Here is a 12830-nt window from a genome sequence, read left to right as displayed (position 1 = left end):
CAAAAATTTTGTATGACTCCCATTTTCCTTTGGTATATAGGAAAGTATAAAAAAAGAAATAACACCAACTTTTCAGAGATCTCTCAGGACAATGAACATCTCCTTTATGGCTTTTATGGGACAGAATCACTCATATTTTTAACATGGTTCTAATAGTAAATGTTTATTATTTTATTCCAGCCAATTTTGTCCATATCACCCATCACTTTGTATGATGCTAAGTCATTCCAGATGATGAAGTATGAGTGTGCCCCGTGCTGCGAAACTCAGGGAGGCCAAAAGAACATTTTATTGGTACCATGTACTCATCTGGGGAAGGGTTGCTACATTGTTCTATAAAAAAATCTCTAAGACACTTAATTTATCACACTGCTTGGAGCACAGACTGTATCTTTGAGGTTTGCCCTGTGAAAAGACACCATGCAGTATCATTAGGCAGAATGAGAGAACGATTATATGTAGAACAAAATGAAAACTTTCTTGTTTCTGACTCTTTGGAATCATATTCCACTATTGATGAGGGAACAGAAGGCAAGCTGAGGACAAGCACAAGCTGACACCTGCACCCTCCCCCAGGCCCCCACTCCTGGGTGGGGCAAGTATAACCTCGGATAGGGCTAGTTAGAACCAGGTAATTTAAAAGCATTTAGACTTTGTGCCATAATTTAGATCACAATACGGATGCAGCCACCATCTCTGCCTCATTATGATAAGGGCATTTCTGATATTTTTGCCCGCTATCTGAAAGGCAAATAAAAAGACAAATCAACAAGAGTGGAGGAAAGTTGACAAAGAAGTAGAGAGTGGTGGTCTGAGTCTTATGAAAACGAATTCTTACCTTTCTTGGCGCCACAATAAGGATCCACCATAGAGCAGTGTCAGGTACTGTTGGGGTTAATGGGGAGCAGAAAATCAGCACAACACCCGGCTTCCTAAAATTTAACACAGAGGGCGCTGGGGGCGATGGAAGGCTTCCCAGGAGGGTGGAAGCCTTTGGAAAGCCGGGCCTGCTCCCCACTCTGCTGTCGGAATGCCGCGGGAGGGGCCTTCCCCAAACCTTTGTTAGCCCAAACCTCTGCCCTGAGAGCTAAGAAATGCATGCATTGTCCCCCAGGCTATGCTTAGCAGAGCTTGTGGAATGGGAAGGTTAGCATCCTGTAGCTTTCCGGGAAACAGCTCCTCCTAGTCTCAGGGCGACCCCTTGTGGAGAAACGGTGGTAGGGATTTGTGATTACCCTGAAGGACCGGTAAAGAGGAGCAAAGAAGGGCAGAGGGTCTCCAAGCCTTGACCCCCTTGTCTTGCCTTGCTTTGACCGCAAAGTTCGGAGTAATCTTTCATTTGTCGGTACAGGGATGGCTGTCCATTCCTGGAAAGGTGCTACTTTTCTGAAATCATGTGTTCCCGTGAATTTCTTGAAGTATAATTCATACACCTTCTTGCATTAGTTTCAGGTTTGTCAATTCTGCACGTTACTCGGTGTCATGAAGGGAGGTGCACTCTGCATCTCTTTTATCTATTTCAGCAACGCCCCCTTCCCTCTGGGAACCACCAGTCTTTTCCATTTAAGAGTCTTTTTTGTCTATTTTTCGTGGTTTGCTTTTTAAATTCTACATATGAATAAAATCATTTATTTGTCTTTCTCTGACTAACTCATTTCACCTAGCCTTGTTCCCTCTGGGTCCATCCATGTTTTTTGCAAATGGGATGATCTCATTCTTTTTTTACGGCTAACGGATACAACATTGTACATATGTGCCCCGTCTTGATTCACTCATCTACCGGGGACACTTGGGTTGCTCATCAACAAAACAAAAAGGCAACCTCCTAAATGGGAAAAGATATTTGCAAATGATCTATCCCATAAGAGGTTAATATCCCATAAGAGGTTAAGAGATCTATCCCATTAGAGGAAAAATGACCCAGAGCTGGCCCAGGCCAGGAGGCCCCAGAAAATGGAAAGTTACTAACAATAAGCAAGAGATAAGCAGAAGCCCTACTGGCAGCAAGAGTTAACAAGCCTCTTTTCTGCTTCTGTAAACAGGCTTCCTGCCCCAGGCTCCCTGCACTCCTTTTCCCTCCCAAAGCAACTCCTGCTCTGCCAGTTTAAACCCACCTCCCAGCAGTCAGCATGGCCCTGGGAACCTGACTGCCTGCCATCCCCTGTGAAAGCCTTGTGACCCTGTTTCCCGGGGCCCAGAGTTTCAAGTGTGATCTCATCTGAGTCTGTCTGCATGAAATAAATTCGAGTACTCCTACTTCTCCAACTGTCCCTTGAGCTCTTGCCGGTCTGATTTTCATTTTTCTGCAGAAAATATCCAAAATGTATAAGGAACGGATACAACTCAACACCAAATAAAACAACCCAATTACAAATGGACAAGTGGACAGAGGAGCTGAATAGATGTTTTTCCAAAGGCAACATACATACAGCCAACAGAGACATGAAAAGATGCTCCACATCACTCATCGTCAGGGAAAGCAGACAGAAACCACAGTGAACTGTCACCTCACACCTGTCAGAATGGATAAAATAAACAACAGAACACACAGTGAGTATTGGCTAGGATGTGGAGGAAAAGGAAGTCGTGTGCACCATGTGGGAATGCAAAATGGTGCAGCGACTAGGAAAAAGAGTACGGAGGTTCCTCAAAAAAATTAAAAATTGAAATACCAGTGGATCCAGGTCTTCCCTATTTGGTATTTACCCTAAGAAAACAAAAACACTTATTTGAAAAGATACATGTTCTCATGAATGTTTGACTACTGAGTTATTCTCTAAGAAGGGTTCTGGTGTATTAGGATTCATCAAGCTAGAACCCTCAGAGCTGTCGATGAACGAGGACATTCACTGATTGCGCAGAACTCTGGATGCAGAGTTCCCATCTGTCTACTGATGAATGAGCAGTTACGGAGTGTTGTGTATGTCCACACATGCACCCGCTTATGAGTTGGGATATGGGCATTTTCAGTGACATGGTTTTCTTCTATTAACACATTTTTATTAATAAATATTAATTGTAATAAAAAGGGTTTTCATGTCTAAAAATGTCTAAAATTTTCATGTCTAAAATTTATAATCTGTAAAAAAGTGATGTACCTAGTAAACACAGGTACTGTCTACAAAGTCAACCTGTAAATCTCTTAGATTACTTTGACTTTTTTTTTCTTGACAGTCCTCATCATGTCTAAAAATAATACATTTATATGTCTAATTCTTGATCTTTCAACTGGAGTATCTTTTCTTTCATTTCATAGGTTGGATCCGCTGTTTGCTTATTACTTCTTGGCTTACCTTTTGAATTTGCCAGACACAACTTGAAGCAACCTCCCTAAGAAAGGAGTGTAAAAGAGGTGAATTTTCTGAGTTTTCCTGTTTGAAAGTATTTTTATTCTATACCTGCAGGGTTAACAGTTTGGTAGCCGATGAAAGTATATGTTGAATCTTTTTTTATTGGTTTCTAGGTAATTGAGAGTACTTTTTGAATATTATTTGTATTATATTGAAAATGTCTTTTATTATCTCCACTTTTACATTCTTTGTTTTATTTCAATCCTTCTGAAATTTCACAATGATGTATCTGTATATGAGTCTCTCTAGAAAGTATTAGATTCTCCATTGAGCCTTTTTCTTTTTGTTGTCACTCTCTCTTATGTATCTAAATTCTGAAAAATATAGTTAACTCTTCAACCTTATATTTGATTTGAATTTTTTAAAATAATTTTGTCAATCATGTTTAAAAACATGATCCAGTGCATTCAAGAAAAGAAATCTATGTAGGTCTTTGACTTGTTGAATTTTAGAGGCAAAACCTTTTTTTCAAGGGAAACAGAACCTTACCCATGACCAAAATCAAAAAGTAGTAGTAGTAGTCTTTGCCCTTCCTCTCCACCTCCCTCTCTTCCTTCTCTTCCTCCTCATCCTACTATTGGTGATAATGTAATGCTGTAGGCTACAAAAATTAATACAACCTTCCCGGAGGACACTTGCTTAGTAGACACAGAAGCTTTAACAGTCTATGACCCAACCACTCATACATACAAAGTCTACCTCTAAAAATGTATAACTAAGAAATTAGAAAAATACCATAAAAATATATCAAGAATAGGATAAGTCATGGCCAATCTTGAGAAAATATATCAATTAAGTTACACTTAGGTGCAAGTACCTGTGAACAGTTCCTGAATTAATAGAGTGACTTATTTCAAATTAAATATATTAAAATGGGTAGATTCAGCATCAGTTAATTCAGTGGCTTATACATATCATTAAAGAAGTTGGATTCATTTCTCTTATTGGCCTACGGTACCTGTCTACAAATAAACTGGCAAGAATATGCTATTATAGTAATTGATTAGACTAAACAAGATTGAGACTAATCTCTGAAAAAGTTATCGAGATTATGTTGGTAATTAGCATGGTGGTCAAGCTTGCCACTGGGATTGATTAATTAAAGTTTTGGAATTTCGTATGACCATACAGGAATGGATCTCACGAAGGTCTAACGCTAGGACCCACTGACCTTTGTTTTGGGGTGACTAACTTGAACTTGATTGAATCTCAAAGAGAGTTCATAACAGTTGGTTTATGCTTAGAACCTAGTGCAATAGACAGAAAGATATTCAAGTCTTCAGAGTAGCTAAGACAGAGGCAGGGGATTGGGGGGATGGGTGGCAGAACACAGGAGTACAAAACAGGAAAGGCAAACTTCTAAAATCTGTCCACATTCTCACCATGCATAAGCAGACTGAATCCCTTACACCTCACAAACCACTCACACCTCACATACCTGAAGTGAGCTATTTTGGGGGTCTAGAAATTGACTCTCTTTTGTTCAGTCATCCCCATAAGCTTACATAACTTTTGTCACACTGAGAAAGTCCCATCCTGTGTCCTTCAGTGTTTTTCTATCACTGATATAATTATCCTCGCTAATAATCATGCGGGTGGTATACTGTGCAAGTCTCGCGATTTTAAGAGAATTGGAAAATACTTAGGACGAAGTTTAAGGATAGAAACTTCTATCTTATTAGGATATTGTGCTTATAAAATATTGTTATTTTCCAATTAATTGGGACTGGATGAAAAAGAGTAAGATTCCGTCTGACTTAGAACTTCAGATGAGCAGGAATCTGTGTGCATCAGAGACACAAATGCTTATGTCTGTAGAATTCACTGGGAGTTTCTAAAATTTATATGATTTTGAGAATCTCTTTTGGAAATTCTGCAGGATAGAAGACAAACATCATAAATACAATATCAACATTTAAAGAAAATAATTTGAACTTTGCTCTTTGGTATAGTGATGTGATGCTGATGGCAATGATAATGTATCAATGACATATATCTGCTTAACCTCTTTCATGGTGTAACTGATGCTTTTGCTGTTGAAAGGAGAAATTCATCAGAGCTTTAAGTGTTCATCTTTTTAAACGCAAGGGACAGTAGTGCTGAAATAGCAAACTGAATAGAGGACAATACAACACTAAGTAAGCTTTTTAATTCTGGTAAATAGATAAGGCACATGCAGTATCAAGGACTTACCATGAGTAACTTCAAATAGTCTGATGTTAGCACATCACAAAGTAAACTCAGAATTCTCGTGAGAGGAAGGAATCCAGTAGCCATCTATAGAATTTGAAATTTAACTTTTGAGCAAAGGAAGACAGATAAGTTTGATCCACCTACCAGAGTCTAATATTATCATGTTATTTTTCCTTATTTTCTTGCATTTTTCTCCAATTCCAGTAATTTGAACAGATTGACAAGATACTTAAATAGCAAAGAACATAGGATATACTCATACTCAACTGTCAGGTACAGGTAAAATAATTGAGGTTCCAGAGTACAGTTCTTTCATCTCTTTTCTTAAGTTTTTTTCCCTAGGTATTTTGTTACTTCTGGCACAATTATAAATGGGATTGTTTTCTAAATTTCTCCTGCTGCTGCTTCATTATTAGTGTAGAGAAATGCAATGGATTCTTGTACATTGATTTTGTACCCTGCGACTTTACTGAATTCATTTATCAGTTCTAGTAGTTTTTTGTTTTTTGTTTTTTTGTGTTTTTTTTGGTGGAGTCTTTTGGATTTATTATACATAGTATTGTGTCATCTGCAAATAATGAAAATTTTACTTCTTCCTTACCAATTTGGATGGCTTTTATTTCTTTACGTTGTCTCATTACTATGACTAGGACTTCCAGTGCTATTTTGAATAAAAATGGTAAGAGTGAATATCCTGTCTTTTTCCTGATCTTAAGGGGGATGCTCTTATTTTTTTTCCATTGAGTATGATGTTAGCTGTGGGGTTTTCATATAAGGCTTTTATTATGTTGAGCTATGTTCTTTCTAAACCTATTTGTTGAAGGCTTTTATCATCAATGAATGTCATATATTGTCAAATGATTTTTCTACATCTATTGAAATGACCATATGGTTCTTAACCTTATCTTACTGATGTGATGAATCACATGGATTGATTTCTAAATATTGAACTGCACTTGCATCCCAGGAATAAATCCTGGTTGATACAGTGAATGATTTTTTTAATGTATTATCATATTTGATTTGCTAATATTTTGTTGACAGTTTTTACATCTATGTTCATCATCTATGGCCTGTAGTTCTATTTTTTTGTGGTGTCTGTATCTGGTTTTGGTATGAGAATAATGCTGACCTCATAGAATGAACTTGGAAATATTCCTTCCTCTTCTATTTTTTGGTATAGTTTGGGAAGAATAGATATTATCCCTTCCTTAAATGTCTGGTAGAATATCCTGTGACTGTGTCTGGTCCAGGACTTTAATCTTTTGGGAGTTTTTAGATTACTGATTCACTGTCCTTGCTGGTAATCTGTCCAAGTTTTCTATTTCTTCCTGCTTCAGTTTCAGTAGTTTGTATGTTTCTATGAATTTATCCATTTCTTCTAGGTTGTCCAATTTGTTGGCATATTAATTTTTCCTAATATTCTCTTACAATTGTTAGTATCTCTTTGGTGTCAGTTATTATTTCTCTTTGTTCAGTTGTGATTTTGAGGTGTTTGGGGTTTTTTTGATGAATCTAGCTAAAAGTTGATCAGTTTTGTTGATCTTTTCAAAAACTAGGTCCTGGTTTCATCTATTTTTTTTTTCTTTTTTGAGTTTTTATATCATTCATTTCTGCTCAAATACTCATTATTTCTATCCTTCTACTGGTTTGGAGTTTTGTTTGTTCTTTCTCTAGCTTCTATGGATGTGAGGTTAGGTTACTTGAGATTATTTATTTATTTATTTATTTATTATTTTTTTCTTCTTGAGGTTGGCTTGTATTGCTGTAAACTTGCCTGTTAGAATTACTTTGCTTCATCCTAATTTGGACCATTGTGTTTTCATTTTCATTTGTCTTCATGTAATTTTTAAATTTCTTCTTTGATTTTTTTTTGGTTGACCCATTCTTTGTTGAGTAGTATGTTATTTAACCTATATGTATTTGTAGTCTTTTCAGATTTTTTCTTGTAGTTGGTACCTAGTTTTATTGCGTTGTGGTCAGAAAAGATGCATGGTATGACTTTGATCTTTTTTAATTTGTCAGGAATGTTTTATAGCCTAATATGTGATTTATTCTGGAGAATTTTCCAGGTACAGTTGAAAAGAATGTGTATTCTGCTGCTTTAGGATGGAATTTTAGAATGAAATTCTGAATTTATCTCTTAAATCCATCTGGTCCAGTGTATCATTCAAAGTCATTGTTTCCTTGCTGATTTTTCTGTTTGGATGATCTATCCCTTGATATGAGTGCAGTGTTAAAGTCCCCAACTATAATAGTATTAATAGGTGTTTTTTCTTTTCTTTTTGATAAGTCTAGCTGAAGTTTTATCAATTTTATTAATTTTTTCAAGAACCAGCTCCTAGTTTTATTGATCTGGTTTTTTTTTGTTGTTGTTTCTGTATCACTTATTTCTGCTCTAATCTTTATTAATTCCTTCCTTCTGCTGCCTTTGGGCTCTATTTATTAATCTTTTTCAACCTCCTTTAGATGTAAGTTCAGGTTGTTTGAGACTTTTTTTTCTTCTTCTTCAGGTTGGCTTGTATTGCTATAAATGTTCATGTTAGAATTACTTTTGCTGCATCCTAAAGATTTTGGACCACTGTGTTATCATTTTCATTTGTCTTCATGTAATTTTTTATTTTTTTGAGTTTTTGGTTGGCCCATTCATCGTTTAATAGCATGTTATTTAACCTAGATGTATTTGTAGTCTTTCCAGATTTTTTCTTGTGGTTGATTTCTAGTTTTATAGTGTTGTAGTGTTGTAGTCAGAAAAGATGTATGGTATGACTTTGATCTTTTTGAATTTTTTAAATTTGTCTTGTGGCCTGGTATGTGATCTATTCTGGAGAATGTTCCATGTGTAGTTGAAAAGAATGTGGGTTCTGCTGTTTCTGATGGAATGTCCCGATATGTCTGTTAAGTCCACTTGGTTCAGTGTGTCATTCAAAGGCATTGTTTATTTGTTTATTTTCTGTTTAGATGAACTATCTATTGATGTAAGTGGGGTGTTAAAGTCCCCTACTATTATTATCAGTTAGTCCCTCTATGTTTATTATTAATTGTTTTATATATTTGGATGCTCCCACGTGGGGTGCATAAATATTTACAGTTCTTATATCTTCTTGTTGAATTTTCTCCTTTATTATTAAATAATGACCTTCTTTGTCCCTTCTTACAGTTTTTGTGTGGTATGGATATTTTCATATTACTAATTATTCTGATCCATGAATATAGAATTTCCATTTGTTTGTGTCTTTTTAATTTCTCTCATCAGAGTCTTATAGTTTATGGAGGTACAGATTTTTCACCTCCTTAGTAAAATTTATTCATAAGTATTTTATTGTGTTTGATGGTGTTCTAAATGGGAATGCTTTCCTTCTGTTGTAGATATTTCATTCTTAGCATCTTGAAACATAACTGATTATGATTTTATATCCTGAAACTACTGAATTCATTGATGAGTTCTCATAGCCAAAATATATCCAGCTCCTTCTTTCTGGACTTTTTCCAATTTCTACATTTTACTACCATAAATAACTGTGGGTTCAACTTCCATTTGTAAAAAAAAAAAAAGGAAATAGATAATAGCCTTAATTAATTAGTCTCAGACTAGTCCCCTAGAACTGGAATTACTTTCTCAGTGAATGTGAACATGAGTAATGCTATCTTACATATCACTCTCTAGAAATGTTACATCGCATTCTTCTTTACCTAATTATAGAAAACACTACTTCACTGTATCCATGTCAAAAGAAACTGTTTCCTTTCAAATCTTTTTACTCTTAGAGGCAAAAATACAAGATATATGCATTTGTATTTCTTTCATGATTTGGAGAAAACATATTTCAGTATACATTAGCTAGTTGGATTTCTCCTCTCAGGATTTTCCAGGTGTGTGACTAATAGGTTACCTTGAAATCTCAGTTGTCCAAGTTTTGGATGTTTTTACTTAATTTTCTATATAAGGAAAAATGAGAGAGACTACATGGGTGATGGCAGGAGACACAAGTTATAAAATTCACTTATTTAATTGGAAATAAAGGTGACTATTCCTGATATAAATATTAAGTATTAGATGCATATGCTACAATCATCTTTATGCAGTGTTTTTTAAAATAGGAAAGAGCTAAGTGATTTTGTCAAGGAGTCAATAAAATGAACATTCTGGCATTTTCTAGCTTCAGGTGTTATCAGTCTATGCAAACACAAAGGCAGTTTGGCATAGTTCCTGGTAATATGGGCAATCTAGGAATGAACTTAAAAATAAATAAAAAGTTATCTGATACCATTCCCTTAGTACAATGATACAGAATTAAATCCATAAAATATTGAGGGGTAGTAGAGAAATTAACTTATTTGGACATTTCTTTGTTCTTTTACTCTCCTAAATTTATTTAATTATAATTTCACAAGCTGCATCTCATGACAGGTACTATTTTTAAAATGATTTCCAGAACACACTGGCTTCTCCATTGTCCTGTCCTTAATGTTCATCCACCAGAGTGTGTATTTTCAGCATTCATTACATTTGTTTACTGCTTAGTAAGTAAATGTATTCTTGGGAGCCTTTTAAATATATATTATATGACCTTAAACTGAAATGTTACTATATATATTATATACTACAATATATATTATATATGATATAATATTATATATGTTATGTGACCTTAAACTGATGTCCACTTAGATACTTTTTATTTTCTGTTATTCCTGCCAGAATCTCACTATTGCCAATGGGTGTATACTTATCATTTGTAATCCCAGGGATCCCTATCTTCTCCCCACTTTTTTTGTTTCTAATCAACTTGTGATCATATTCTGGGAACTTGAGACTATTAACAGTGTATTATTTAAATAATAGGGGAGATACTGAATGTAAAATGAAAATATGGCTACTTCTCTCCCTGTCCTAAAATCTTTCTACTACAGATATTTCTTAAGTCTTAAGTTATCAGATGGTCTTTCAGGAAAAGTCATTATTCTCCATATCCGGGTTTTCCCAGTTAAGAATAATCCTCAAATGGAATGCATGGTAAAAAACAAAAACAAAAACAAACAAACAAAAACTATATGAAAATGGAGACAATTTCCAAAATATTTCAATTCCAAAATTCCTAAATTCCTAAATTTTCAATTTCTGAAGCACTGTTCATTTATTTTAGAACCATAACCTATGTTGTAAACAATTGTTTAGCTTCTCAAATTGAGTAGCACCTTTCACCTATTGAAATTCCTTACATAAAATTAGTAAGTCAACTGAGTTGTATTGAATTACATAACATTTCGGCAACACATAGTCTAAGTGCTTCAAAGAAATAGATCTGAGTACACTTTGTTTTTTTAAACTAGTTGCAATGAGACAGGCAACATGAATGAACATCACAACCCACACATAGATAAATAATTATTATTTTGCTGTATTTGTTTCTTCTCCCTTTTCCATCTGCCTACACACATGCATATGGATGTAATTATGTGTGTTGGTATTCATGTATGTATTTATACTCCTGTATATGTATAAATGTAATTGCACAATAAGCTGAAGACACTATGACAGTTTTCATCTTAAATATTATAGAATGTATTCAATGAAAATAAGAACATATCCCATTAATCTTTTTTATTAATAGTTCTTCTGTTTTGTCAATATGTCTTTTCAGTCTGTTAATCTAGAAGGGCTCCCTAACTCATTTTTTTCTAATTTCTTATTTTATTTTAGTTTATTTTATATTTTTAAGTGTTCTAAGATTCCTAACTCCTTATTTTTCTTTTACGGTTTTGTTTATTTATTTGACAGACAGAGATCACAAGCAGGCAGAGAGACAGGCAGAGAGAGAGAGGGAAGCAGGCTCCCTGCTGAGCAGAGAGCCCAATGTGGGGCTCCATCCCAGGACCCTGGGATCATGACCCAAGCTGAAAGCAGAGGCTTTAACCCACTGAGCCACCCAGGCTCCCCCTAACTCCTTATTTTTAAATATTGATGTTTAGTTGACACCACACCAGATATCTTACAGAGTGTACCACAATCTAGATTTATCTTACTGCTTTCTTATGTGTACTATTTTTTAAAATTTTTTCTATTGACATTAAAATAAAATTATATATGAAGGCTTGGTTAGATTCAGGATAACCTTCCATTTACTTGTTTTCAAAAATCTATCTTTGCTGAGTCTTTAAAGTACATATTCCATATTATCAAGCTGGTATAAAGGGTATTGCTTCTGGATTATCATTGCTTCTTGTCCTTTTTAGTGCATAAAGTCATACTTATTTTAAGATAAAATATGTATGTAATATGTTTCAATTAATGCAGAAATATATTTTTGCATTAAAATCTGTAAGATTTTTCTTCAGTTCTTTTCTTGCCTTAGAATAAGTCCCATTAGGAATGTAGCATGAAGAGCCTCTGTTCTTTAGTTTATTTGGTTGTTAATATGACACAGAGTTGGGATCAGTTTTCTCAGTGGTATGCAATTTTAGATGTTAGAAAATCCTTTCCAAATGTTTTTGAATGTGTAAAATATTCACTTAGTCTTAAAAATTCAAAATTGCCTAAGAGTATACCCAGAAAATTTTGTTTTCAAAAACACCTTTTTTTTTTTTTAACCTGAGAGAGAGTACAGAGGGAGAGAGAGAGAATCGGACTCCCTGCTGGGCAGCAAGCCCAATTCTGGTCTGGATCCCAGGACACCCAAATCACGACCTGAGCTGAAGGTTGCTGCTTGACTGACTGAACCACCAGGTGCCCCAGAAACTTTTTGCTTTTGACTCAACACTCATTTTGACCACTACGCAGATAAAGGAGACCCAACATCTCCTTCATTGTTTTGTATAGTTATATGGTACTCCCTCATGTTGATATACCATTTTTTAAAGAGTACTTCAATTTAAACATTTGAACTGTTTTAAATTTTTGCTATAACCAATGGTACAGTGGATAAAGCTGGCATCAATTTTTTCCACCTTACTTGCAAAGGACTACATGTAGGTTGGATGCCTAAGCAGTGGGTTTGCTGTCCAGCTTCATGGTGGTGTCATATTTCCCCCAATATATTTCGTATCATTTTACCCATATACGCCAGTGAACTATTAGAATAGCTCCCCCCCACCACCACCCAACAAGGGCAGTAGAGTCTTTTGTCAATTTTTGTAGATTTTGATGTACTAAAAATTAAGAAAAATTTAAAATATAATTCTTAATTTGAAATTCTTTTATTATTAGTCTGAGCATTTTTCCTAAATTTAAACATATTTGTACTGTGTTTTCTGTCAAAGTTATTATTATGTTATTTGTCCATTTTT

This window comes from Lutra lutra, chromosome 6, assembly GCF_902655055.1.
Source record: "Lutra lutra chromosome 6, mLutLut1.2, whole genome shotgun sequence".
Classification (NCBI taxonomy): Eukaryota; Metazoa; Chordata; class Mammalia; order Carnivora; family Mustelidae; genus Lutra; species Lutra lutra.
The sequence above is the reverse complement of the archived record's forward strand: the minus strand, read 5'-3'. Positions refer to the sequence as shown.